Genomic DNA, 7155 nt, shown 5'->3' with positions numbered 1-7155 from the left:
GACGCATGGCGAGGCGCTAACATCTGTTACAAGGTTATAAATATCGTAGTTGCGCCGCGACGCAGTGACTGCAGTTCAATTGGAAGAACACACACCCCGTGGAGGTCTGCCTATCAGCTAAGTGGAGCCGGCAGAGGGCCACCTAGCCTGGCCATTATCCGGTAGAATTGTTTATGAAGGGTATAAGAAGTGAATGTGTCGTGTCGCGGGGGCGGGTCGGGGGTTGGGTGGTCCGGGTGGTGAGGGGTGCGAGGAGGGCAGCATCCCGCTATTGATCTCCCAGTCGGCGGGAAGAGCTCGAGCAGCTACGTTGTCGGTGAGTCCCCATCACCAGTTGATTCATGTCATTGTTGACGACATCATTGTTATGCCGCAATGACCGATGCGACTAGTACCTCAGCTCGGCCGGAGCTTGCGTATCACATTACCGTGTATATTACAATGATTTCAAACCGTCATTTTTAGTTGCTCTCCTTCTAGGTCACGTTGGTTTCTTGTGACACAACGGAAAATTCAACCTACTCGAAAATTAAAAGTTGCAAATAATTAAAGTAAGTTTGATTTAAATAAAATGTAAATATATTTTGATGCTTACCAACTTATATATTACTGATTACCGACAAGTTTACTATGTATTTATAATATTTTTAAAACATATCGTATTATATATTCTGCACATTATATTATATATATATATATATATAAATTTTTTGTAATAAGAATTAAAATTTAAGCTAAATAGCTGTTTTTTGAACTCATTTAAAAACAGATATTGTATAAATGACTTATGTTCATATTATTATAACTTTAAATTCATGAATTTGCATCTTATTGGCTATTGAATATGTATACTATGCTATGATATGTATGTATTATTTTCTTTCTAAAGGGAGAAATTAAATGATTTTTATACTCGATAAGTGTAGTTACAGCAGTTAGTTTCATTGACAAAGAAACGGATGTTATCAAGAGCAAAAAATATTGAATATGTATATTAATTGAAAACAACGGAGTAATTAAATAATAATTGTAATGCCATGAAATAAATGTATGCCTTTTAATTTATTAAATGCCATAATTTTTAGCAGATTTTTTATTCTTGTTTCATTGTGAAAATCGCTTTACATCGGGTGGAAAAATACATTTGCATGGAGTCAAAACGAATAAATAGATTGTAATGTTTTTTAGATGAGATAATTTATAGCAGATTTTAATTCATGTTTCTTTGTGAAAAATTTCTTTATCTCAGATGGAAAAATATATTTGCATGGAGTTAAAATGTATAAATATATTGTAATATATTTCCTCGCGTGATTTTACGTATAGTTCTCTTTGATGGTTAATGCTACGTTTTCATTTCATTTACGAACTGTTTACCTCAAATGTTACATTCAGGGTTTAATGGTAGATGAATCAGCATCAATATAATATATATATAAATCGATATATTACATATTAAATCTATTTTTATCAGTTCACAGCATCTATAGTTAATTGATGAGAAATGTATAACTGTTTATCTGTCTATATTGTCATAGATAGCAATTATAAAAACATTTTCCTCTCTGTCACATAAAATGATCAAATAAAGAAAACATAGGTAGTATGTTTGGTGTGTTTGAATATTTGCCTCAGGGTGAAAGAACGTCGAGTACGGCTGCAACCCTATGTGCTGAATAAAAATGCTAAATCTCTACAGAAAGACGACTTCGATAAATCTTTCTTCAAAAGTGTAATGCATTGGTAGAAAATTAAATGTTTGAATTAAAAATCTATATAATACATTAATTTTTAATGTATCACAAAGTAACAATCAGTGCAGTGATAAAGATCACACTGAGATTTATCGATAAAATTATGTGTGAGATGTACTTTATAAAGATGTCAAGATACACGTTCATTATTTGTTTAAAGTTTAATGTGATCTCGAAAGTGTTCCACCGATATATGTTTGTAAAATTGGATATTACGTTTCGAGATTTTGGATCTATACTCTTCCTCAGGTGTCAAAAATTCTTAATGCATAAGGTTAAGCATGCATTAAACATTGAGTGGCGATTGACTTGTCAAAGCCGTTCTTATAATATGTAACGATTTCTATTGTCCGAATTCATTTTATACTTACATTCTCAGCTCTTTCCCTTTATCATGTATCAAACCCCTTTCATAGGTTTTTTTGTAGACGTAATAATTAAGTAAAAAAAGATTTTATCAAAGAGAAGAATTCTACACTATCGTATTTTTGTTCGTTAGAATAAAACCTAGTATATGGTTATGAATTGGCGTTGAAAATGAGTCTTGATAACAAATTTAAGTTTATGTATGTGAAATGTTCATTTTAAACAAGTATGTAATAGAAGCAACACTATTTTCAGTAAAAAACATTAATAACATAAATATGTACCAGAGCTTAAAGACACACATATTATTCTTTTTTTTAATTTTTAGGGAAAAATTAATAGGGAAAGTATGTGCTATTCAGTAAAAACCTGGGGAATATTCGGTCTACTACGGTAAGACTGAAAGCTATAATATATTTCATGCATAATAAAAGCAATTAGGTGCATTTAACTTTTATAACTCAAAAATAAATAAAAAGAAGAAAAAACACGATTGGACATTTTGCCAGGAAAAAAATTACATTTATCTTCCTTTTATCGTCAAACATAAGTTTACCTCAATTTCAATCTTCCTGATATAAATGTTCTATTTTGACGTTAGTCATACTGACTTTTTGTTAGCTCTTTGTTGGTGGGCATACAAGGGTTTGATCGGTTTTGAGTACCTTGATACTGTATCCATTTGTTTAACATTTTGTCAAGCTTGTGTCCTGGTGACATATCGACCTTTTAGGATGTAGTATCTAACAATAAATTCTTTTGTTGAAACGTACCACTAGTTCATGTTGTTTATTTTACCACAGTTGTCTTTGGCTTACATTTTGATTTTGGGGGTTACTGGATCAGATTGCGTTTTTCCAAGATTCATTGGGAGCCTGTGTCCCACCTTGTAAATATTTTTGTCAGAAGATGTGAAGCAGCTCCAAAAGAGGATTTTTTTCTTTCATAATAATGTAAATATTGCATGTATCTTATTTTTACCCAATCTGTTGTATTTTCAATTCTTATTCGTTTGATAGGAGATTGGTTTTTAGGAGCGTATATGGAAGAACTGTGTTATTTTAATTTCTTAAAAACTGTACATTTGTTGTTACCTAATACATAATATTTTTGGATATTGATAATAGATTGCATGTGTGATCTAAACTAGGGGAAAGTTTGCTTTACAATCTTCATTCATGACTTGAATGTTCTCAGGCATTTTCGTCCCAATTTTCTCACGAAAAGGGCCTATTTACATTCAAGTTTTTCTATGAAATAAATATAAATATATTTCCCTTAGGGCTTCACGTTTATCTTATTGCCTCCTTTTGCTGTAATTGGCAGTACAAATTTATTACTGTTATCTCAGTAGGCTATTTTTACTTCCGCAGTACTTAATGTTCGCTCTTACATCTACTACTCTTACTGCACTATTCAGAGACCTATAGCCTTGCTTTAGACAGGTACTATCAAATGCGGAACAAACGTCAACGTTTCTGTAATTTTAAACCTCTGCCTCTGCTATGAGTTCTTTACATAACAATTTTGCTAAATCAAATGAGGTTTACTAAAATTTCTACAACTTAATTTTTTATTGAAAATATATCCTTTTACAAAAATTCATCCAACTAATCATCCTAAATAATCAAAAACACTAGTTCATTAATGAGAGTAAAGGAACGTCTATTTTTAGTTCACATTTAAATTATCCTCTGTTGAAAAAACGTTACCTTTTTTTCTTAAAAAAATCTTCATATAATAGCATGGATATATAATTGCAAAGGTATATTGTATCTTTATTCCGACGTTTTCCTATGAATTTGGAATTTGGATTATATGATTGCCATCTTTTCAATAGCACTTCTTATTCTTTCCTATGTTAATATCATCTTATCGTATGTAATGGAGATCAACAAATGGTGGTGTGAACAAACATACTTTTTATAAACTAACTATTACCATAGTTACATCTGCTGACCATCTCATGATGCTTGGTTACATAATATTAATTGAGTACATTACTAAATAGGTGTTTTTAATATTTTATATTTCTTGCGCTAGAGAACATTTATTCAGTCCAGAAGTAGGTATGTATCTACTGTAGCAAACCAGATTCAATTTGCATGAAATGTTGTTTTGTTTGTAGTCCCTAGTGCACATGTGTTAGTAAGATGTATAATAATGTTTCACTGATCTGTTAATTATTTAAGTCTCATATATGTTTATATTATCAGAAGTATTTGACAACCCTGACCTGTGATTTAGTCAGTGTACAAAAACATCTAAAAAATATCAAACTACAACTCTTAAAAAAAGACACATTACTTTACGGTTTGATAAGCGCTTAGTTATATCATTTGACAAAGGAAATGTATGCCAAGTAATCTTTTTGACGGCACAAATAGAATTTAACGCTTTTTACCTCTTATACTGCGCAATAAATAAACACACAACTGTTGTATTATAACTGACATATATAGAGCAAATATTTGGTTTAATTTGTGGTATCTAAATTAACTACCAACATGATCCATACATTTTAAAATGTAGTTCTTTAGCCGTTGAAATTCTGCCTTTAGATCATAAGGTGTAAATTTTAAATGATATTCACCATTATTTATTTAACCTTATCAATGTGATATATAAACATATAGTTCCTATGGCTTTCGTGGTACGATAAGCTTAACACAAGTGGTAGATAAGCTGTCTAAATGTTACCATAAACCTATTTACAGTTCAAAGGATAAATTCGTAGTAAATAAACCGATATAACGAAGTATCAAAGGACTCGACAGAATGTATGAAAAAACGAATAAGTTCTTGCACTTATAGACGGACCTACATTTGACCATTTGACCCTAAAATCAATAGAGGTAATCCTTGAATCAGAACAATCCTATGTGCCAGTTTATCTAGTAGAAGTATCTAGTACCTTCTCATCAAGAGCTATCACACACAGGGGCTTGCGGATAGACAGACGGACCGACGGAGTGGACATAGGTCTTTTAAATCTAAAATTGATAGAGTTGTTCTTTGGACGCTGTGTTCTACAAGTAAAATCTGTAGAGCTTTTTTATCGAGAGCTGTCTAACAAACAGCTGGACAACGACAAGTTCTCAATAATGTCAATGATGGGACAACCTTTAAAAATGTTGGCATATTGACTGATATATGCTATTTTCAAAGTTCTTGGAAGGTTAACTATGTCGATGACCGAAGTAGTAACAAACAATGTACGTACAGTGTTTAAGAATGTAAGACGTTCCTGTTTGCTTAACTCCATGATGTAGGTAAAAATCAATGTTACTCGAGTCAGTAGGGCAAGACACTGATGGTATTTTATATGTGATGTAAAAAATAGCTGTTCAATAATAAACTAACACTTTAAGTACTCTGAGGTAAGATGCAGTTAAGATCGCGTACTACCGGAGATAGAGCCTAGTGCGACTCAGGTTTGATAGTGAGTGGTGATGGGCGCATTACACCGCTTCGAACTGGACGAACCTCTGGTGGGCTATCTCGGCCGCTAACGTGCAGACCGCGAAATACCGGAGATAGAGCCTAGTGCGACTCTAGTTTGATAGTGAGTGGTGATGGGCGCACCACACCGCTTCGAACTGGACGAACCTCTGGTAGGCTATCTCGGCCGCTAACGTGCAGACCGCGAAATACCGGAGATAGAGCCTAGTGCGACTCAGGTTTGATAGTGAGTGGTGATGGGCGCATTACACCGCTTCGAACTGGACGAACCTCTGGTGGGCTATCTCGGCCGCTAACGTGCAGACCGCGAAATACCGGAGATAGAGCCTAGTGCGACTCTAGTTTGATAGTGAGTGGTGATGGGCGCACCACACCGCTTCGAACTGGACGAACCTCTGGTAGGCTATCTCGGCCGCTAACGTGCAGACCGCGAAATACCGGAGATAGAGCCTAGTGCGACTCAGGTTTGATAGTGAGTGGTGATGGGCGCACCACACCGCTTCGAACTGGACGAACCTCTGGTGGACTATCTCGGCCGCTAACGTGCAGACCGCGAAATACCTGAGATAGAGCCTAGTGCGACTCAGGTTTGATAGTGAGTGGTGATGGGCGCACCACACCGCTTCGAACTGGACGAACCTCTGGTGGACTATCTCGGCCGCTAACGTGCAGACCGCGAAATACCGGAGATAGAGCCTAGTGCGACTCAGGTTTGATAGTGAGTGGTGATGGGCGCACCACACCGCTTCGAACTGGACGAACCTCTGGTGGGCTATCTCGGCCGCTAACGTGCAGACCGCGAAAATACCGGAGATAGAGCCTAGTGCGACTCTAGTTTGATAGTGAGTGGTGATGGGCGCACCACACCGCTTCGAACTGGACGAAACCTCTGGTGGGGCTATCTCGGCCGCTAAACGTGCAGACCGCGAAATACCGGAGATAGAGCCTAGTGCGACTCAGGTTTGATAGTGAGTGGTGATGGCCGCACCACACCGCTTCGAACTGGACGAACCTCTGGTGGGCTATCTCGGCCGCTAACGTGCAGACCGCGAAATACCGGAGATAGAGCCTAGTGCGACTCTAGTTTGATAGTGAGTGGTGATGGGCGCACCACACCGCTTCGAACTGGACGAACATCTGGTGGGCTGTCTCGGCCGCTAACGTGCAGACCGCAAAATACCGGAGATAGAACCTAGTGCGACTCAGGTTTGATAGTGAGTGGTGATGGGCGCATTACACTGCTTCGAACTGGACGAACCTCTGGTGGGCTATCTCGGCCCGCTAACGTGCAGGCCGCGAAATACCGGAGATAGAGCCTAGTGCGACTCAGGTTTGATAGTGAGTGGTGATGGGCGCACCACACTGCTTCGAACTGGACGAACCTCTGGTGGACTATCTCGGCCGCTAACGTGCAGACCGCGAAAATACCGGAGATAGAGCCTAGTGTGACTCAGGTTTGATAGTGAGTGGTGATGGGCGCACAACACGCTTCGAACTGGACGAACCTCTGGTGGGCTATCTCGGCCGCTAACGTGCTGACCGCGAAATACCGGAGATAGAGCCTAGTGCGACT

General features: G+C 37.3%; 1 protein-coding gene across 2 annotated transcripts in view; it reads left to right on the top strand.

The window, feature by feature from the left end:
- The first annotated feature begins 239 nt into the window (after positions 1–239).
- The window catches only part of LOC124359810 (beta-1,4-N-acetylgalactosaminyltransferase bre-4-like), a 52024-nt gene continuing 45108 nt past the window's right edge, over positions 240–7155 (top strand). The window contains exon 1 of one of the 2 annotated variants that reach the window (XM_046812855.1): positions 240–316. The gene's annotated coding sequence lies outside the window, so the exon portion shown is untranslated. Of the gene's footprint in view, positions 552–7155 lie in introns of both variants that reach the window. The other variant, XM_046812856.1, reaches the window with a different exon arrangement.

This window comes from Homalodisca vitripennis, chromosome 4 (assembly GCF_021130785.1).
Source record: "Homalodisca vitripennis isolate AUS2020 chromosome 4, UT_GWSS_2.1, whole genome shotgun sequence".
Classification (NCBI taxonomy): domain Eukaryota; kingdom Metazoa; phylum Arthropoda; class Insecta; order Hemiptera; family Cicadellidae; genus Homalodisca; species Homalodisca vitripennis.
The sequence above is the reverse complement of the archived record's forward strand: the minus strand, read 5'-3'. Positions and strand labels throughout refer to the sequence as shown.